This window comes from Carcharhinus amblyrhynchos, chromosome 22 (assembly GCF_965287045.1).
Source record: "Carcharhinus amblyrhynchos chromosome 22, sCarAmb.v2.hapA, whole genome shotgun sequence".
NCBI lineage: Eukaryota > Metazoa > Chordata > Chondrichthyes > Carcharhiniformes > Carcharhinidae > Carcharhinus > Carcharhinus amblyrhynchos.
This window is the reverse complement of record NC_137345.1, coordinates 47,963,768-47,986,955: the sequence shown is the minus strand read 5'-3', so window position 1 is coordinate 47,986,955 and position 23,188 is coordinate 47,963,768. Positions and strand designations below refer to the sequence as shown.

The following is a 23,188-nucleotide window of genomic DNA, read 5'->3' as shown; positions in this document are numbered from 1 at the left end:
CTCAGTCAGTCTGACAGCATCTGAGGAGAGAGAGCAGAGCTAACATCTCAAGTTTGGATAACCCTTCCTTTTTACCCACTTTCCCAATCTGCTTGGCTACTTGCAATAATATGTACACATATACCCCCAGGTTTGTCCTGCACCCCATCAAGAATTGTATCCTTTATTTAACATGGCCTTGCCTCATCCTTCCAACTGAAATACATCATTTCACACTACCCTGCATTAAATTTTATTTGCCATATGTCCAGCCACTGAGTTTAAACTGACTGGCCTATAGTTGCTGGGTTTATTCTTACTGCCATTCTTTGAAGAAAAGCATAAAACATTTGCAATTCTTGTATTCTCCAACACAATCCATGTCTATGGAGGACTGGAAAATTATGGCCACTACCTCCACAATTTCCAAGCTAACTTTTCTTAGTATCCTGGGACCCACTCCATTCAATTCAGCTAACTATTAAACTTAATTACAGCTAAATATCTCATCAATCAGCTTTTAGTCCATGCAATATCTTAGCTACCTCTTCATTCACTATGTTGGCATCCTTGCTAAAGAGAGATACACTATACTCATTTAGCACCCCAGTCATAGACTTTGTGGTCAATCAGTCCCATCCACCTCTTACTGCCCATCTATTCTTTATATACTTAAGTTACTATTTATATGACTTTTGGATTCTCATTTGTTCACTGCCAGCTTCTTCTCATACTCTCTCTTTGCCTTTTATATTTTCTTTTCCCCCTTTGGACTCCATACTTAGTCATGTTTGCCTTGAAATGCTTCTCTCTTCACAAATACTGCCAACCCTGTTGCGTTTTCCCTGCTTTTTCTGGTTATGTTTCAATATTCAGCCTCGCTCTCATGTATTATTGATCTGACATCTGTTTTTTTTCAAGCTTCATCATACTCTCTGTATCTTTCATTGTCCAGGGTGCTTTTATTTTGGCTAACTGATCTTTCTCCAATATAGGCCAGTCAGTTTAACCTCAGTGGCCAGACATATGGCAAATAAAATTTAATGCAGGGTAGCGTGAAATGATGTATTTTAGTTGGAAGGATGTGGTAACGTAGCTGAACTATACCCAAACAATCTCTGTCAATGCTCCACAACTGTCCTACCTGCCAACTTTTAGATTTGGGGAAGTCTCAAATTTTAATTCATTCCACGATCCTTCCTTAATTATTTCTGGATATTGGTGTTGTCAAGATCAGAGAGACCTGTCACCCCCTTTACTGTTGATGTTTCTAATTTACTGCATTACCGGCACGGTTACAACTCCCTAGCTGCAGAAAGATCATAGCCTTGTCCCCTGCCTTTCAACATTAAACCAAATTAGGTGCAAGAGAAAATTAGTATTTTAGTTATAATCAGATTTTCTCTCAACACCAATGGCAAATCTACTATTGCACATCAGGAACAAAACTACTCAAACTGAATCATTTCCAGATGCCAGGACATTGCAATGTGCATTTGGATTGTGCATCTAGGACTTGGTCAAGTGTAATAAAGCAAGATTCACACCAACAGGGTCAGCAGCTGCAAACCATGTTCAATGTGCAGGCTTTACACTGTAGTGCATATATAGGTCATTCCTTGGCAACTTCTCATTTGCTCATACAATTTCTGAGTAGGTGTTTTAGAGGCAATGCTCTGTTTGCAATTAGCTGTCTTCCAGTTACATTGTTGTCAAGCTTCTGAGTAAAATGTGCTTATTTGCCCACACTACCTAACAGTGGCTAAAGGCAGAGTAGCAGTGAGTAGAAAGGGTATTCAGTGGAAAAAGTCAATAGGATTATTTATAACCCATTAACACTGCTCCAATATCATTATCCACGCATGGATGACAGGCTTTGTGGGAGGGGCATTGTTCCATTAACGAATGAGAGTTTCCCAGCACTATTCTCCTGCAGCTTCAGCTACACAACCTCTCCAACAGCAAACATACACACACACCATCACCACCCCCAGCACACACATACCCACCCACAGACCCCCTCACCCCACACACAATGTTGGGGGTTAGAGGACGGCGTGGGGGGGGGGGGGGGGGCAAGGAGGGGAGAAATGGGGGATAGTGGAGTGGGGGGAGAGATTTTGGGGGTAGGAATGGAGCAGAAGAATGGGGTTTGCATTACGAGACGGGATTGAATACAACTTCTAGGTGATACAGAGAGATGAACAATTTTTTTTTAAATGGAAGAGAAAAGTGGAGAAAGACAAAGAAAGATTAATTTCACTTGCCCAATCCCTCAGGGCTATTAGGCAAGGTCAGCTTGGTCATGTTCAACTACATTCCGTTAGAGGGCAGCTGTAAATCCCAACTCTGATTTGGCTGCCGATTGCAATCATCTAGTTTTTAAATAGCAGATTTCAAAATCCATTTGAAACCTGACAGAGGGACACTTAAGCGACCAATTCAGCACAGGAGTGACAAGTGAGCGCAACTCAGTGTGAGCTAAGACACAGACAGAGGAGTCTGGGATAAGATCCAGTTTACACAGGGTAGAAGAGGGGAAGCCAACCAGCAGAGCTTTGGATTACTCAAATTGTTGTAACAATGGCAAAATGAGGGAGACAATCAGAGACAGGAGTGAGGTTATAGAGGAATTGGGAGTTTTGAAGATGGAGCTGCTATGTCACTGGAAGCTCATCTCAGTGTCAAATCTCACACCAATGTTGGATATGGTCCATATCGGTCTTGGATAATTCCAGAGAGAGGGCTGAGTGATTGGCCCGGGATCAGTGTCTGTATTGACCCAGATAAATCCAAATGTTGCTGTCAGTGAGTCCACAGACCTAACTCACATGACCTGATGTAAACTTTCACTTCATTGTGAAATTAATTAATCTCAGGGTAACTTTGTGCATTATTGAATGAAGTCTACTGGGGCTTTTAATAGTGTGCGCAGTCAGATCTATCATTGACAAACGATCTGGTCCTGAAAACCAAATTACACATTTGTGGAACATCAAATTTCATCATTGATAAAACAAATCCATTGTGCTATTTAATTGATTTTTTTTAAAAACTCATCATATTTCAGTCCCTCATCAATTCGTGATTACAAGAGACATAGCAACACCGTGTGCTGTATTATCTATCCTGCTAATATGCAGACTCCCACAGTTGCTGTCAGTTTCACAGGAGTTCACCTTTGGCAGGACTGGAAGATCCTGCCAGCAGGAAGGGCTGGAAACTCTGCCCCAACCCCATGGTAACTTCTCATCAAGACAATTAACAGGCTCTTCTTTTCCCATCAGAACTTAGGACACTGAGCCACCAAAATCAAATGGGCTGAAGCAGTGAGCTGAAGCATTCAAAACTTTGACAAGTATAACTTATTTAGCTTTAATTAAGCCTTACACAGGTGAGAAGAGTGTGATTATATCACTCTGCTCATTACCCCAGTGTACAAACATTACAAGACTGTCTTTTGCTGAAATTAGGCTGGAGACCAATTAAACATTCAGTAATTAGTTGAATTTTCTCATTATATTGTTACACGTTGCCAAGAAAAATAGCAAGGACCAGAGTCAGAAAGTGTCTAATTGGCACACAGAGTGCATCTTCTTGAATATCGAATATCTGTTTTAACAATTCCCTAACTTCAGTATAAACAGAGAGCAACTAGGTAAGGAATTAAACTTGCTTATCTTAACAGCTTTCACATCCACAAGACCTTCCAAAGCTCACAGCTAATCAAGTATATCTGAAGCATCATCGCTGTTATGCTGGGAAAGGCAGCAACCAATTTGCTGAAAGCAAGATTCCACTAAAGTTAATTATATGAATAATCAGTTCATCTATTTCAATTATATTGCTTGGCAAGGATATCAAGAAAACAATGTCCGAAGCTAACTATGGGATCTTTTATGTCCACCCAAGGCATGGACAGGACCTTATTTAACATCTCATCTACATGCACATCAGATCACAAGATACAGAAGGAAAGGAATTTGCCATTTGGGCCAGGAGAACACTACCTCACTCTGTGGCAACAGGGGCTTCATTTTCAGTGCACTGTGCCATTACAGATTGCTTTAGAAACATCCTTTCTTTACATTTTCATCCATTTAATATTTCTATACTCTAGCACCTATCGCACAATTAAACTCAGTAATATCGCGAATGATGCAAAGTCCAAACTATATATTTAGCACACTTCTCAGCACTAAGGGTTACAAATTGGAAAATTCTCCCAAATTGAAAACCTAGCAACCAATTTCAAAAGAGTTACAATATGAAGTTAACAACAGACTGAGAAATATCAATGGAATCTGTTTTTTATTCAATTTGTGAGACATGGGTGTCGCTGGCCAGCATTTAATGCCTATCCCTAGTTGCCCTCAGAGGGCAGTTGAGAGTCAACCACATTGCTGTGGCTCTGGAGTCACATGCAGGCCAGACCAGGTAAGGACGGCAGATTTCTTTCCTTAAAGGACATTAGTGAACCAGATGGGTTTTTCCGACAGTCAACAATGGTTTCATGGGTCATCAGTAGATTCTTAATTCCAGATTTTTGTTATACTGAATTCAAACACTACATCTGCCGTGATGGAATTTGAAACTGAGTCCCCAGAACATCAGCTGAGTTTCTGGATTAATAGTCAAGCAATATCATCACTGGGTCATCGTCTCCCCTAAATGGAATGTAAAAATGGTTGTAACAATCTGGTCATTTGCATCAATTCGGGGCAGGCGGAGGATAAGGTGCGAGACTTGGTCAAGGAAGATCATGACTGACCAAATTATACTATGGGACACAATAGAGGGAGGCCATTCAGCCCATCTTGTCTGCACTAGTTTTTTGAAGTTATTCAATTATTCCCACTTTTCTGTCCTTCACGTATGGAGATACTTCTCATTTTCTGATTGACTGAGGAAAGTTCTGGCAGTGTACCGCATGATCTGAAAATATTTTCAAATGGTGTTCCAAACCAAAGACTGAGTGACCATAAAGCATGAGGAGACGTGTATGTTAAAACTTGAGGGGAGAAAGCAATTAGATGCAAGTGAGGAATCAGCGTATTAGACCACAAGACCATAAGACAGAGGAGCAGAATTCAGTCACTTGTACCATCGAGTCTGCTCCACCATTCAATCATGACTGATTTTTTTCTCATCCCCATTCTCCTGTCTTTTCCCCATGACCCCCAATCTCCTCATTAACCCAGAACCGATCTACCTCTGCCTTAAAGAGGCTCAATGACCTGGTCTCCACAGCCTTCTGTGGTGAAGAGTTCCACAGATTCACCATTCTCTGGTGAAGAACATAGAACATAGAACATAGAACATTACAGTGCAGAACAGGCCCTTCGGCCCACGATGTTGCGCCGACCAGTTAAAAAAAAAACAACAACAATGACCCACTAACCTAAACCAATCCCTTTTCGTCCATAAACCTGTCCACAGACCTCTTAAACGCCCCCAGACTAGGCGCATTTACAACTGCAGCAGGCAGGGCATTCCAATCCCTCACCACCCTCTGGGTAAAGAACCTTCCCCTGACATCTGTCCTATAACTACCCCCCCTTAGTTTAAAGCCATAAAATTCCTCCTTGCCTCTGTTTTAAAGGATTGTCCCATTAGCCTGAGATTGTGCCCTCTGGTTCTAGTTTTTCCTACTAGTGGAAACATCCTCTCCATGTTCAATCTATCCAGGGATTGCAGAATCCTGTAAGTTTCAATAAGATCGCCCCCCCCGCCTCATTTTTCTAAATTCCAATGAGTATAAACCCAGAGTCCTCAACCGAGTTGGCAGAGCAACAACGTTGAGGGGAGAAAGAGAAAAGGGTTGAATGAAGTAACTTGATGATTGGTTCGGGATCCCTGATGTTTCCCAACACAAGACTCCAACAAAAGGTGCAGAGCAGCCACAGATCAAATTTAGTAAAGAAATGCTGGAGTCACAAATGGAAATGGTGGTGAAGAAGGCATTCAGCATGTTTGGTTTCATTGATCAGAACACTGAATACAGGAATTGGGATGTCTCGTTGAAGTTGTACAAGACATTGTTAAGGCCACACTTGGAATAGTGTATACAATTATGGTCACCCTATTATAGAAAGGATATTATTAAGATGGAAAGAGCGCAGAAAAGATTTACTAGGATGCTACCAGGACTTGATGGTTTGAGTTATAAGGAAAGCTGGATAAACTAGGACTTTTCCCTCTGGAGAGTAGGAGGCTGAGGGGTGATCTTGTAAGGTCTAAAAAATAATGAGGGGCATAGATCAGCTAGATAGTCAATATCTTCTCCCAAAGGTAGGAGGGTCTAAAACTAGAGGGCATAGGTTTAAGGTGAGAGGGGAGAGATACAAAAGGGTCCAGAGTGGCAATTTCTTCACACAGAGAGAGTGGTGAGTATCTGGAACAAGCCGCCAGAGGTAGTAGTAGAGCAAGGTACATTTTTGTCTTTTAAAAAGCGTTTAGACAGTTACATGGATAAAGTGAGTATAGAGAGATATGGGCCAAACACGGGCAACTAGGATGAGCTTACTGGTAAAACTGGACAGTATGGACAAGTTGGGTCAAAGAACCTGTTTCCATGCTGTAAACTCTAAGACTCACGGGACCCCTATGCCTGCTTCCTGTAAAAGGACTTTGGGAATGAAGGTTCAAACAAACACTGCAGCCATTTCTACAAAACAAGGTCACAAAATATTTCATCAAGTCAGTTTATTTAAAGCTGCAAAAACCCCGCCGTGTCATCTGATTCAAAAACACTTCACCGCACGATATCAATAATGACTTCCACCATTTGACGTGTCCTAGCAGTTTCTCTTGACACCTTCCAGCTAATAAAAAGATTGTGATTAAGGCACCAACCAGGTGCGACATCCAATGTCACGTTGAACTCCAGCCATTTGGCTTCCACATTAAATTCCAAAGGACTCTTTCCTATCCAAGTAAACTCTCAGCAGATTTCTAGTCCTCCAGCACCAGCTACTGGTCAAATTACAAACATACCAAACTAAGGGAAAAAGACAAGAGACTCCTGGGCCCGGGTTTTGTAGTGAAGGCTATCAGTGTTCATTGTTAATGAAATGAGAACAGAACAGCACATTCTGTTCAGCAGTGTAACTTAGAGGAATTTACATCTCCAAAAGCTTCATCATGTCACCAAGAAACTGGACAGTGAAACAGCATTATGACTTCCTAATCATATCATAGAGAAAAACTAATCAGGTCACAGAATCTTAGGGCTTAGCCATTCCAGTGTAATCAATTTTTGAATAAAGGATGTCTTAATTGCTGCTTAACAAGCTCTCTAGTACTGACAATTAATTTTTACAAGTATATAACCAGTGGCATAGTGATTAGCACTACTGTCTCATAGCACCAGGGAGCCTGGTTCAATTCCAGCCTTGGGTCACTGTCTGTGTGGAGTTTGCACATTCTCCCTGTGTCTGGGTTTCCTCACACAGTACAAAAATGTGCAGTTAGATTGATTGGTCTATGCTAAATTGACCTGTGTCAGGGGCACAAGCAGGGTAAATACATGGGGTTACAGGAATAGGGCTGGTGGGATTGTGGTCATGCAAACTCCATGGGCCAAATGGCCTTCTATATTGTAGGATTCTATATATTTATTTGTTCATGCAATGTGCACATTGCTGGCATAGCCATCATTTGTTGTCCATTTCTAATAGTACTCACGAAGTGGTATTGGCCCACCTTCCTGAACCACTAAGTCCATATGATGTCAGAATACTCATCATACTGTTTGGCAGTTCCAGGATTTTGACCCCGAGACAGTGAAGGAATGGTGATCCAAGTCTGAATAGTGAGAGACTTGGAGAGTAACTCTTTTTTCATTTATTCAAGGGATGTTGATTTTGCTGGCCAGGACTGCATTTATTGCCCATCCCTAATTACAATTGAGAAGAAACTTGCAGGTGGTGCTGTTCCTCTGCGCTGTTGCCCTTGTTAGTCTAGATGATCGAGGTTGCAGGTTTGAAGCTGCTATCACAGGAGCTTTGGAGGGCTGCTGCAGTGCACCTTACCACTGGGTGTTGGGAGTGGAGAGAGTGCATGTTGAACAATGTGGATTATGTGCCAATCAACACTGCTTTGTCCTGAAAGGTGTTGGAGCTGCACTGATTCAGGCAGGTAGAGAGTATCCCATCCCACAACTGAGATATGCCTTGTCCATAGGAGACAGGCTTTGAGGAGTCAGGAGGTGCGAGTGTTCCAGTTAGGTTTCTAGTTCCTCCCGTTGGATGCTGATGGTTGGGTTGGGGGGGTGGGGGAGTGTTTAAAGTTTATTTATTAGTGTCACAAGTAGGCTTACATTAACACTGCAATGAAGTTACTGTGAAAATCCCCTAGTTGCCACAGTCAGGCGCCTGTTTGGGTACATTGAGGGAGAATTTAGCATGGCCACTGCACCTAACCAACACATCTTTCGGACTGTGTGAGGAAACCCGAGCAACTGGTGGAAACCCAAACAGGCATGGGGAGAACGTGCAAACTCTGCACAGTCACCCAAATCGTGCATGCAACCCAAGTCCCTGGCACTGTGAGGCAGCAGTGCTAACCACTGCATTTCCACATCATCATTGTGCCACCGCAGGGACTGGATCTTCACAACAGTTTCCCAGATGTTAGGAGAAATTTTAATACTTCAAACTTTTTCTGAGCAACTATGAGTGCAACCCTGGCAGAATCACCCAAAGTTTGTGATTTAAATCGCATTTAGAATGGTTCCCAGTGCAGCTTAATTGCCCAGTGGATGGTTCCACTTCCAGGCAAATGATTTCCAGTGAAGTTCCAAGGGGGAATCCCCAACATATCTCTGGGGTACCATCCCCCCACCAATCCAATACTCAGGAGCCAGGAAGTTACAACCTGTTAGTGAGCAAGTACGTTGGAATGAAGAGATAATCCACCAAGTGATTAAAAGCTTTTCAGCAACGGTTTAGCTGTTTTTGCATTTCTATTTTTCTTTGAATCACATGCCCGACCTAAGTGCAACTTCAAATAGGAGCCTAAAATAAATCTCACATCAAATAAAAAAACTCACATCAAATTGTATCACTATCTTCAAGAGTCTAGTATACTTGTGTGAGATTGTCTTTCTGTCGATGAATAGCCGTGTTGATCTCTGTGTGTCTGTGACCATAACCTTAAAAAGCACTACTGCTTTGGAGCATTTACTATAATGTGATAAACCTCCCACTCAGATAGTACAAAGCAAACATTGAATAGTAATTTGGTACGGTGGTTAACACTACTGCCTCACAGCGCCAGGGCTCCAGGTTCACTTCTGGCCTTAGGTGGCTATCTGTGTGGAGTTTACATGTCCTCCTTGTGTCTGCATGGGTTTCCTCTGGGTGCTCCAGTTTCCTCCCACACTCCAAAATATGTGCAGGTTAGGTTAATTTGCCATGATAAATTGTCACTTATTGTCCCAAAGTGCATAAATTAGAGGGATTAATGAGGTTAATATCAGGGGTACAGAGATAGGGCCTGGGTGGGATTGTCGTCAGAGTTGGTGCAGATCCAATAGGCTAAATGGCCTTTTTCTGCACTGTAGGATTTTATGATTCTATACTGCAATGAAATGTGCATTGAATCAACAAAGACTCTATGTAAACCTGCAATGTTCAAAGCACAGCATTAAATGATGCATCCCCTGGGCACCAATGGTAACATACCTTCATATTCCAGCTAAATTTCCAACATTGGTTCCACATCAGTCAGCATTGTCTTCAATATTATTTCTCCTGGTCATTACCACTTCTAATTATTTGCTGATATACATGTCCAACCCTCACAAAATCAACACAATAATGTCTCAAGGCACACATAGTGTGTGGGATGGAAGAAGAAATGCATGTCCTCGCTCTCTCTTGACCCCCAACCCGCCACTCAAGTTTTGCCATGTGCTACGTCCGTTCTCTCCATTGTGTTCCAAAGCGAAGACCAATAAAGAATTCAGGAGAAACTCTTTACCGTGCCAGTCAAAACGTGGGATTTGTTATAACAAAGAATAATTGAGGCAAATAATACAGATACCACTAAGTAGAAGCTGGAGAAGGACATTCGAGTGAAGGAATAGAAAAAACGAATGCAGATAGGATTTAATAAAGGAGGTTCACATGGAGGACAGACAAGTTGGGCCAAATAGCCGACTTCTGTGTTATAAACTCTGGGTAATTGCCAGGTCTTTCCCCAGCACTTTATACTTCAGTCAAGTATCTGATCACCACAGTCGTTAAACTAACCGGCCTATAATTCCCCGCCTTTTGCCTGGCACCCTTCTTAAACAACGGCGTAACATTAGCCGTTTTCCAATCTTCCGGCACTTCCCCGGAATCCAGCGACGTCTGGAAAATAACCACCAAGGCATCCACTATCACCTCCGCCATTTCTTTCAGAACCCTCGGATGCATTCCATCCGGTCCTGGGGACTTGTCCACAATCAGCCCCTCCAGTCTGTCGAGCACCACCTCCCTAGTAACAGTAATGTCATTAAGACCCTCCAGTCCTACCACCTTTCCATCGCTAACACCCGGCAAATTATTCACGTCCTCCTCCGTGAAGACAGAAACAAAAAAGTTATTCAAGACCTTAGCCATATCCCCATCCCCTACCACTGGGTCCCCTTTCTCATCCTCTAAAGGACCAACGTTCACCCTAGCCAGCCTCTTCCTTTTTATATATTTATAAAAACTCTTGCTATCCTTTTTTATATTAAGTGCTAGCCCAGCTTCATAGCTTCTCCTACCCTCCTTTATCAACTTCTTTGTCAATCTTTGTTGACATTTAAACCTTTCCCAATCCTCTTCTCGCCCACTGCTCTTAGCTACTCTAAATTCCTCCGCTTTTAATTTAACACTTTCCTTCACCTCCTTCGTTATCCACGGCTTATTACCTCTCCTCCTACGGTCCTTTTTGACCATCGGAATAAATTTCAGCTGAGCATCAAGAAAGATCTCCTTAAAGATCCTCCACTGCTCCTCAGCAGACCTACCTTCCAACGCGCTCCTCCAGTCCACATTCGCCAATTCTTCTCTCATCCTACCGTACTCCCCTCTATTCAAACAAAGGACGCGTGTCCAGGAACCCACTTTCTCCTCCTCCATCTGCAACAGAAACTCCACCATACAATGATCACTCTCTCCAAGAGGATCCTTCACCGCAAGGTCCCTAATTCTACCCGCCTCATTACATAGCACCAGATCCAAGATAGCTCGCTCCCTCGTCGGCTCCAACACACACTGTTCAAGGAAATTATCCCGGCAGCATTCCAAGAACTCCTCCTCGAGAGTAGGGAGGTCTTGCTGCAGCTGTATAGGGCATTGGTGAGGCCGCAGCTGGAGTACTGTGTGCAGTTTTGGGCGCCGCACCTGCGCAAGGATATTTTGGCCTTGGAGGGAGTGCAGAGGAGGTTTACTAGGCTGATACCGGAGTTGAGGGGGTTGAGCTATGAGGAGAGGCTGAATAAACTAGGCTTGTACTCGTTAGAGTTTAGAAGAATGAGGGGAGATCTCATTGAGACGTATAAGATGATGAATGGGATGGATAGGATAGAGGTGGAGAGACTCTTCCCGCTCAAAAAAGACAGTAGGACTAGGGGGCACAACCTCAAGATAAAGGGGAGGCGGTTTAGAACGGAGTTGAGGAGGAACTTCTTCACTCAAAGGGTGGTGAATCTCTGGAATTCTCTGCCTGTTGAAGTGGTGGAGGCTGCCTCGCTAAATATTTTTAAGAAGCGGGTTGATGGGTTCTTGATAAGAGAGGGGATTAAGGGTTATGGGGAGAGGGCGGGAAAGTGGAACTGAGCCATGACAGATCAGCCATGATCTTACTGAATGGCGGGGCAGGCTCGAAGGGCTAGATGGCCTACTCCTGCTCCTATTTCTTATGTTCTTATGTTCTTATCACGGGTAACTAATTTAAAGTGGGGGGGGGGGGGGGGGTGTGTGCGCGTGTGGGGTCGGGTCAGTTAGCTGCATGGCTGGTTAACGATGTAGTGTGCCGTCAGCGTGGCTGAAGTTATTCGCAAAGGTCCCACCTTCTCAACCCTCATCTGAGATGCAATGCCCCTCGGGTTAAATCACCACCAGTCTGCTCTTTCTTAAAGCTTATGGTCCAAGAATTCTGGTTAATCAATTGGATTTATGAAACAGAATAATGCTCCTTTATAGTTCCCACTGGCATGTTTAACATGGTAAAATTACTATTTATGTTGCTGGGGCCATTTCACAGACAGAAGAAAGAATCACAGAATCCCTGCAAGGCAGTTCGGTCCATCAAGTATGCACTGGCAACAATCCCACCCAAACCCTATGCCCCTAAGCACAAGTATTTACCCTGCTAGTCCCCCTGAAACTAAGGGGAAATTTAGCATGATCAATCAACCTAATCTCCTGAGGAAACCAGAGCATCCGAAGGAAACCCATGCAGATACAGGGAGGACGTCCTGACAGGCAGAGACCCGAGGGCAGAATCAAACCCGGATGCTGGTGCTGTGAGGCAGCAGTGCTAACCACTGTGCTGCCATGCCACCCCAGAGCAAGATGCAGGAAGGCTGCCAGCCTCACTTGCTCCTCAAACCTTTCTTATGCAGCCGGGTTTCTGCTTCTAACACACTTGTTAAAGCTGTGATGATGCTGCATCAAATGACTCAAAACAAGGTGTTGAACAGATTGTTTTGTTTATATATAAAGTGACCTGGAAATCTCCAAGCAAATATGTCACAAGATGACACATGTGTTCAGCTTTCTTTTTACATTTTAATGTCATGCTGTAGAAAATGTCATAATTCCACAGGCAACATCATTAGGGAAGAGCATGAAAGCTCAAGACTGGCAGTTGTCAACTGCACTTTCAGCAACACAGCAAGTTCTAACAGTGGGTAAAGCAAGCTTAAGGTCACAGCTATTGCTTATTTCCAACAACGCACAAGGATTGGGTTTCATTGAGTCATCCATTCACATCGGAAATGAGCAGATATCAACCACTGATTCAGCTCCCGTTTCAGTGCACAGGGAGATTGTTGTCAGCGAATAACCTTTAGAAAAGCAGCAAGTTAATATGAATCCAATATCTGACAGGCCAGGTGCCCAAAGGGATTGGATAAATCACTTCCAGGATAACATGATGCATCTCAGAATTCTGGAATTCCCCAAACACCATGCCAGGGTCACCAAACAGCACAAGGACAGAAATAATTTGCTGAAAAAGCACTACCACCTGTTCAACAAGACACAACCCTGGCTTTCCCCACACCACAACAAATTAGAATGGAGACTGGCCAACAAAATAAATGCAGCACAGATACTTCGGTTTAAAACAAATCACTGACAAAATTAAGTTTGATACTCACATCCATACCAAGGGGAAGAGAGAAGAATCAGCAATGAGTTAAACTATACCAAGTTGATACTAAAGTTCCAGTACTCACATTACACTGTCTCTGGCACCCTCTGCTGAACCCAGTTGCAATTACAATGGATGCAAGAAAACAGAAGCTTTATTCTTCAAATAGAGTATGTTTTCATTTTGTGCCAATTATCTGTATTTTCAACCAGTTAGAAATGAAAATTCTTTTTATACCTACAATTTTTTTTTTAACAGCAGCCATGGAAATATTTTGGCACAGTGGTTAGCACTGTTGTCTCACAGCGCCAGAGACCCAGGTTCAATTCTGGCCTCAGGTCACTCACTGTCTGTGCAAAGTCTGCCCGTTCTTCCCGTATCTGCATGGGTTTCCTCCGGATGGTCCGGTTTCCTCCCACAGTCTGAAAGACGTGCTGGTTAGGTGGATTGGCCATGCTAAATTCTCCCTCAATGTACCTGAACTGGTGCCAGACTGTGGCGACTAGAAGATTTTCACAGTAACTTAATTGTAGTGTTAATGTAAGCCTATTCATAACACTAATAAATAAACGTTAAAAATCTACTGACACGGATGGCTTTCTGAAAACAGTCAGTAAGTTAACCAATTAATAACTGGTTAAGTAATTTGGTCTAATGTTGAGAAGGTACCAACACTGGCATCATCCAATGCACATAACTAATCCAAACTACAATTCCTTACAAGGCAAACAATTTTTCTTTGATCCATCTTATGGGACTGTTTCCTTGTAGTTGCAAAGGCACACAGTGAAGTTTCCAAAGAACTTTGCACACACACACCACAAACATGATGACACAGTGGTTAGCACTGCTGCCTCACAGCACCAGAGACCCAGGTTCAATTCCAGCCTCAAGTGACTGTGGAGTTTGCACGTTCTCTCCATGTCTGTGTAGGTTTTCTCCAAGTACTCCGGTTTCCTCCCACAGTCCGAAGTTATGTGGGTTAGGCTGATTGGCGGTGCTAAATTACCACTTAATATCAGGGCATTATCAGGGTAAATACATGGGGTTACAGGAATGGGGCTTGGCTGGGATTGTGGCCAATGCAGACTTAATGGGCAGAATAGTCTCCCTGTAGAGATCCTATGAAACACACAAACCACACACGTGTGTTCGCACCACAAGCACATACTTGTGCGCATGCGTATGCGCGCACACACACTCATGCATTAATGTAGAGAAGAGCAAAGCCATCTGCACAGTGCACTGATTAAACACTGCTGTAAATGTCCATTTGGGTGAGGATCACATTTCCATACCAATGTCCAATTCACAGAAACACGCACACTGTCCATCATTTCCACTGTCACAGGTCTATTGAGTTTCTGCTGCCTTGTCCTAGAACCTTCAATTCTACAGCTCTATTTTGAAACTTAACATTCGCAGTATTTTGCGACTGATGTTCCATCAAGTGCCGTGAACGCTGACAGACTATTTGATTATAGGAGCGGTCACGGGCAGACCCTCAAAATGAACAGGCCACGGATTAGAATAAAAAACAGCAATGTGGCCACCGCGTAACACATAACATACCCGAGAGTTCCTTTCTTCAATAATTTGTCATGCACTCCCATTCTCAATGACCAAATCATCAACCACCAAGCCTTTAATTACCCCAACCCCAAGCTGTGGGCCCATATCCCCATCTCTCTTTCTTAAATATCTTCTTTACATTAACCCCTTTAATCAAGTGGTTTCTCATGTGTAATTGAGTCTATGTTTACATATGCTCTGTTTGTGATCCCAACGCTCCAAAAGCTCGTGCTACCAAATAAATCTTTAACCTGGAGTTGTGAGACTTCTAACAGTGCCCACCCCAGTCCAACATTGGCATCTCAAATCATGTGTGGTAACAAAAATTTGTGTGGATGGAATGAAGGACTTCAGTTACAGGGCTAGGTTGGAGAAGCTTTGAGTGTTCTCTTTAGAGGCGAGAAACTTAAAATAAATTTGATAGGGGTTTATAAGCCCACCAATGTCTCTACTTTCTCAGGAGGCTAAGGAAATATGGCATGCCTGTTACAACTCCCACCAATTTTTTTTTTTACAGACGCACCATGGAAAGCATCCTTTTCGGATGTATCTCGGCTTGGCATGGCTCCTGCTCTGACCAAGACCACATGAAACCATAAAGGGTTATGAATGTAGCCCAGTCCATCACACAAACCAGCCTCCCATCCACTGACTCCATCTACATATTCCACTGCCTCAACAAAGCAGTCAGCATAATCTAGGACCCCACGCATCCCAAACATTCTCTCTTCCATCGGGTAAAAGATACAATAATCTGAGATCACATAGCAACCAACTCAAGAACAGCTTTTTCCCTGCTGCCATCAGGCTTTTGAATGGACCTACCTTATATTAAGCTGATCTTTCTCTACACCTGAGCTATAACTGCAATTATATTCTGAACCTACCCCTTTCCTTCTCCCCTGTGTACTCTATGTATGGGGCCTTTTGATGTATGGCACACAAGATACAATACTTGTCACTGCATCCCAATACAATAACAAATCAACTCAAATCACAAGGGAGTGGATGGCAAGAAACCACACCCCCTGTCTCGGTGGAAGGACAGAGAACCAGAGGAAATGGATTTGAGATGAATGGCAAAAGATTTCACAAGCAGAATGAGGAAAATTGGACTGACGGAGCGAGTGTTTAGGATCTGCCTGTGTGTGTGCTGGAGGCAGAGTCAATTATATCTTTCAAAAGAGAATTGGTTAATGATCCAAAGAGGGAAGATTTACAGGACTGAAGGAGTTTGGGGGTGGGGGGGGGGGGAGTGGAGGCAGAGAGAATGAAAGCAGCTGAGTTGGTCTCACCAAGAGCAAGTGAGAGCACTGTGGAACAAAGGGCCTCCTTCTGCCCAGTAACGATTATATATGATTCTATAATCTCATGTAGTCCAAGGTTAATATTTGTCCGGTGTGCTGTGATACACCCTTTCCCAACATTTAAAGGTGCAATACAAACTCAAGTTTCTGTTGTAGATTCTGCAGCCTGAACAACGAAAAAAAAATCACTAATTGACCCAGGAGATTCTTCAACAAGTTTCCTTCAGGAACTCTTTCCCCAGGGGTGCTTGCAATGAACAGGCTTTTACAGAACCCGCAGCTAATTCATTCTGGAAATGATGCGGAAGGGAAATGTCGATAGATTGTGCTGACAGCAGGGGCTAACTCACGAGATTGAGCACAAAGGCACATGGGAGAGTCAGCAGGGAAGGTCCAAGAAATATGGTAATCGTGAAAGGCTCTTTCCACTCATCTTAAAAAGTCATCAGCGCGCGCAGCTGGAGGTAGCACTCTCTTTCCAACACATTATCAGCAGAAAACTGGATAATCTGACCTGAGTGAAAACCATTCACCGATTCTTTACTTTTCGCACCTCCACTGCCCATCTCCATCTGTGCAACCCACAAAAATATTCATATTTTGATCTATAAAATTCCCCTGGATCTGCTATTTAGGAGATAACACATATATACACAAAGATCGCAGGCCACACTTTTATTTTAACGCTCATGGGAAATGGTACCGCTCGTAACATAGATAATACAAAAAAGCTACTCCACAATCTGCATTCGCAACGGGGCAGCACAGTGGTTAGGCAGCTCACAGCACCAGGGACCCAGGTTCAATTCCAGCCTTGGGTGGGTGCCTTTGTGGAGTCCACACATTCTCCCCGTGTCTGCCTGGGTTTCCTCTGGGCGCTCCAGTTTCCTCCCACACTCCAAAGATGTGTGGGTAAGTGGATCGGCCATGCTAAATTGCCCCTTAGTGTCTCAAGATGTGTGGGTTAGATGGATTAGCCATGGGAAATGTGTGTCGTTATGGAGATAGGGTTGGAGAAAAGGGCTGAGTACAGACTCAATGGGCTGAATGTCCTCTTTCTGCGCTGTAGAAATTCTATAATTCCAAAGCAACAAAAACACTGGGCCATTCACGCTTTGTCCCACCACTCAGGTGGCAATTGCTTAGTGTGGAATTAAATCAACACACAGCAGCAAGGCTCAGGCACAGGTTGTGGGTGAGAATTTCAGATGGTGCCATGAGAAAGAGTTTCGCAGTGCAAAGGGTTCAATCACACAGCCACTTGCAGGTACCTAACTGACTGAACTGGTGAGTGAGAAGATCAGGCAACAGTTTCTCCTTGGCCTATACTCACAACAGTATTATAGACACCAAACTAAACTTTACAAATAACTGGTCGCTGTCCAGTACCCAGCATCTGAAAGGTCACCAGAGTCTCCCGCACACAATCACAGAATCATATAATCCTTACGTTGCAGAAGGAAGCTATTCAGCCCATCAAATGCACAGACCCTCTGACAGAGCATCCCACCCAGCCCCTATGCCCATAACCCCACATATTTACCTTGCTAATACCCCTAATTTTCCATCCCCTGGGGGAAATCCACGCAGACAATGGAAGAATGTGCAGATTCCACATAGATAATCACCCAAGGCTGGAATTGAACCCAAGTCCCTGGCGCTATGAGGCAGCAGTGCTAAACCACTGCGCTACCATGCCACCCACGGTGACTTGGTCACAATGCATATGGACAGTTTGCAGGTAGCAGCAGCAGGCAAGGCCCATTTATTGCCTGGGGCCACAGTGGTTGAATAGCTCACAAGACGCATCTACATTTGGTAGGCTGGTAATTGCTTTCAATAAATATTTTAGGCCATAGATGATAATAAACAATGTACATTGTACGAGAGATCCAAGGAAACAGAGCCCATAAAACTATGTGTCAGCCTTGTGGCTGGTAATTTCAACATGTAAATTTGGCAAACTAACCAACAAGCTAATTCATAACCAATTTACTGAAAAATACTTCCGTGAATTTAGGGAAACCTCCTTGTGGGGAAAAATGACAGAGCCTCAAAAAGCCACAACTGCTGCACCCCAGATCAAAGCTGCCACATTTGGTATGGGCCAGGTTAAATAGCAGTGCACCTTCAGACTGCAGCATAGCCAACTCTCCCAGTTCAAGCCCAGCCTTTACAACAAGACATCAGTAATCTCAATAAAAAACAGAAAATGCTGGAAAATCTCAGTAATACTGACAGCATCTGTAGAGAGACAATAGAGCCAATGTTGAGTCAGTTCTGATGAAGAGTCATCTAGACTCGAAACATTGGCTCTATTCTCTCCCCACAGATGCTGTCAGATCTGCTGAGATTTTCCAGCTTTTGCTGTTGTTGTTTCAGGTTCCAGTATCTGCAGTATTTTGGTTTATCAGTCGTCTCATCAGCAGGTTTCCCCATTGCAGTCAGATACCCTCAGGAACGTACCCACATTGTAGAAGTGCCCATCTATTCACAGCTCCGCAGCCAGCTGCAGAGAAAACATAGCCATCCATGCTCAATAAGAACATAAGAAATAGGAGGAGTAGGCCATCCAGCCCCTCAAGCCTGCCCCGCCATTCAGTAAGATCATGGCTGATCTGAAAGTGGTTCAGTTCCACTTACCCGCCTGCTCCCCATAACCCTTAATTCCCTTATTGATCAGAAATTTATCTACCTGTGACTTAAACACATTTAACAAGGTAGCCTCCACTGCTTCAATGAGCAGAGAATTCCAAAGATTCACTATCCTCTGAGAGAAGTTCCTCCTCAACTCTGTTCGAAATTGACTTCCTCTTATTTTGGAGGCTATGCCCTCTAGTTCTTGTTTCCTTTCTAAGTGAAAATAATCTCTCTGCCTCTACCCTGTCTCTACAAGATCCCCCCAACGAGTACAGGCCCAATCTACTCAATCTCTCCTCATAAGCTAACCCCCTCATCTCCGGTATCAACCTGGTGAATCTTCTCTGCACTCCCTCTAAGGCCAATGTATCCTTTTGCAAATAAGGGGACCAAAATTGCACACATTACTCTAGTTGCAGCCTCACCAGTACCTTGTACAATTGCAGCAAGACCTCCCTGCTTTTATACTCCATCCCCTTCGCGATAAAGGCCAACATTCCATTTGCCTTCTTGATCACCTGCTGCACCTGCAGACTGGCTTCTTGCAATTCATGCAAAAGGACCCCCAGGTCCCTCTGCACAGTAGCATGTTGTAATTTTTCACCTTTTAAATAATAGTCCATTTTACTACTATTCCTTCCAAAGTGGATAACCTCACACTTGCCAACATTGTACTCCATCTGCCAGATCCTCGCCCACTCACTCAGTCTATCCAAATCTCGCTGCAGACTTTCTGCATCCTCCACACAATTTGCTTTCCCACTCATCTCCGTGTCATCAGCAAACTTTGTTACCCTACACTCAGTCCCCTCCTCCAGATCGTCTATAGTAAACAGGTGAGGCCCCAGCACCAATCCCTGCGGCACGCCACTAGTCACCAACTGCCAACTAGAAAAGCACCCATTTATTTCAACTCTCTGCTTTCTGTTAGACAGCCAATCCTCAATCCACGCTAACATTTTACCCCCAACTCCATGTACCTTAATCTTATGCAGGAATCTTTTGTGAGGCACCTTATCGAACGCCTTCTGGAAATCTAAAAACACCACATCCACCGGTTCTCCTCTGTCAACTGCATTCGTTACATCTTCATAAAAATCCAGTAAATTTGTCAAACACAACTTTCCCTTCATGAATCCATGCTGTGTCTGCTTGATTGAACCATTCTTTTCCAAGTGCCCTACTATTTCTTCTTTAATGATGGATTAAATCAAAGATGAATCAGTTTGCAATGATGTGCAGGTTGTCAAAGACTTCATCAGTTTGACGCACGGAGAGGTGTATTCCTCCAAGTGAAATATAATACCATGCATAATTTTCAGATGATGAGAGAGAAAGATGCTGGGATAACTTTTCCCCTTTCTCCTCAGCTTGAGAGTCCCTGCATGCTTAGATAGAGCATTTTACCTTTTTAGCCCATTACTTCTACGAATAGACATGACACAGGATTTCACGTAAGTTTAAACCAAAAGAAAGGATAACATTGAGTCACGTAACATCCCAAAATGTAAACACAATCAAAAAAAAAGCTCACTTCCTCATGCACACAGGCGGAAACACAAGTAACGATTATTGTACAGATGCGCAGCTATTATTGTACATAGCACACAGTTAAAATATTAAAATATAAGAAGTGAATCACATTTAGATTGAGTTCTTTAAGGTGTACACAGGGTGGGCTGGATGGATTCTCTCTCATGGTCCAGTGAAGATGAATGGAGGTTGGAAGTTTCTGGATTTTCTGACAAATTTATGCCAAGAGACAAATCTTAATCCAACTTGCAGACTGACTGAACTAACCAGTTGTTAGGCAGGATTCTGTTCTCCTGGCTGGGGGATTGGCCTCTCTTGTCTTGATGGTTTCCAAACTGACCGATTTCCCCCTGGTTCTTGGTGGGTGGGTGGGGGCGGGGGGGGTAGCAGCAGGAAAGTTTTTGTCACATAATCGACTGCACTTTGCTGACTCAGAATGAGTTGATGTTCGAAGCCATTACCACACACCACAAGATGAATGGTGGCCATTTACACCTATTCATGATTCACTGGTTTCTACATCTCTTCTGTTAAGTATTGAGCTAAGCTGCAGTGGGTGTTGAATTTGAATTTTGGATAAGTGCACAGACAAAAAAAGGTCTGAATTCCACAGATGGATCGAATTTGCTACATCCGTTTAAGGGGTACTCCACTGATGGTTATTCAATCAGGAGCCTTCCAGAAATCTGGGGTCATTTGGAGTCAATGCAGAAATTTCAAAGGACGCATGATGTAGGCATAGAAAGCAAGAAGGGTGGTTGTGATATGAGGAGAGGCTGAATAAACTAGGCTTGTACTCGTTAGAGTTTAGAAGAATGAGGGGAGATCTCATTGAGACATATAAGATGATGAATGGGATGGATAGGATAGAGGTGGAGAGACTCTTCCCGCTCAAAAAAGACAGTAGGACTAGGGGGCACAACCTCAAGATAAAGGGGAGGCGGTTTAGAACGGAGTTGAGGAGGAACTTCTTCACTCAAAGGGTGGTGAATCTCTGGAATTCTCTGCCCGTTGAAGTGGTGGAGGCTGCCTCGCTAAATATTTTTAAGAAGCGGGTTGATGGGTTCTTGATAAGAGAGGGGATTAAGGGTTATGGGGAGAGGGCGGGAAAGTGGAACTGAGCCACGACAGATCAGCCATGATCTTATTGAATGGCGGGGCAGGCTCGAAGGGCTAGATGGCCTACTCCTGCTCCTATTTCTTATGTTCTTATGTTCTTATGATATATGTGAACAGATTAGCATCGAAAGGGAGGTGGTGTTAACAGCTTTGGAGTATTGAGAATGGATAAATCCCCAGGCCCAGGTGAGACGCATCCTTGGCTGCTTTATGAAGCAAGAAAAGAGATTGCAGGGATTTGAACATTAATTTTCATAAGAGAAATGATGTGGAGATGCCGGTGTTGGACAGGAGTAAACACAGTAAGAAGTCCAACAGGTTTATTTGGTAACAAACGCCACTAGCTTTCCGGTCACGGGCATTCGGCCTCTGATCTTTGGGTAAATGTTCTCTAAGGCAGCCTTCGCGGCACACGACAGCACAGAGTCTGATAGCCAAGTTCTGCACATGAAGACAGCCTCAACCTGGATCTTGGATCCATGTCACACTATTTGTAACCCCCATGACTTGCCTGGGCTTGCAACATCTCACTCACTGTCTTGTATGGAGACAATACACATCTCTTTAACCTATGCTTAATGCCATCTCCCCTCACATTGTCTGCACCTTTAAGACTTGACTAGCTGTAAAGACTTGCATTCTAATCAGTATTCTGTAAACTGAGTGTGTACCTTTATATGCATTGTTTGTGATCAGAACTCCCCACTCACCTGACGAAGGAGCAGCACTCTGAAAGCTAGTGGCGTTTGTTACCAAATAAACCTGTTGGACTTTAACCTGGTCTTGTGAGACTTCTTACCATAAGAGAAATGCCAGAGGCTGGAAGACAGCTAATGTGATTCCTTGTTCAAGAAGGGAAAGTGAGGGAAAGAAAAGTTAAAGGCCATTGAGTGGAAAATTATTGGAAAAAATTCCAAGGAACAGAATGAATCTGCACTTGCAGAGGCAATAAACACTTAGTGAAGGATGGTCAGCATGGCTTTGTCAGGGTGGACATTGTGTCTGACAAATTTAACTGTCTTTTTTGAGGCGGTGACTAGGGCAGTGCAGCTGATGCAGTCTACATGAACTTTAGTAAGGCTTTTGACAAAGTGCCCCATGGCAGACTGATCAAGAAGATAAGAAGCCCAAGACCCAGGGCAGTTTAGCAAATTAGATCCAAAACTGGCTTCAAGGCAGCAGAGGGCAATGGTCAAAGATTGTCTTTTTGAATAGAAGCCTGTATCCAGTGGTGTACGCAAGGATCGGTGCTGGGTCCCTTGCTGTTTGTCATGTACATTAATGACTTGGATGGAATGTGGAAGGTATGATCAGATAACATGAAAATTGGTGCTGTGGTAAACAGCAAGGATAGCCTAAGATTACTAGATGATACAGACGGGCTGGTCACTTGGACAGAACAGTGGCAACATTGAAGAGATGCTGGCTAGGCGGGGGGATTGTATTCCTTAGAGCAGTGAAAGTTGAGGGTGGACTTGATTGAAGTGTATGAAACCATGAGGGACATAGATATGGGAGATGGGAAGAAACCTTTTCCCTTAATATAGGGAGTCATGATCAAGGGGGCACAGATTTAAGGTAAGGAGCAGGAGATTCTGAGAGGATTTGAGGAAAACCTTTTTCACTAAAGTATTGGGAATCTGGAACTCTGCCTGAAATGGTGTTAGAGCGGAAACCCTCAC

At 43.6% G+C, this 23,188-nt stretch overlaps 1 protein-coding gene across 1 annotated transcript in view; it reads right to left on the bottom strand.

Moving 5' to 3' along the window:
• Positions 1 to 23,188, bottom strand: part of ppfia4 (PTPRF interacting protein alpha 4) — a 607,182-nt gene that overhangs the window by 420,304 nt on the left and 163,690 nt on the right. The window lies entirely within an intron of this gene.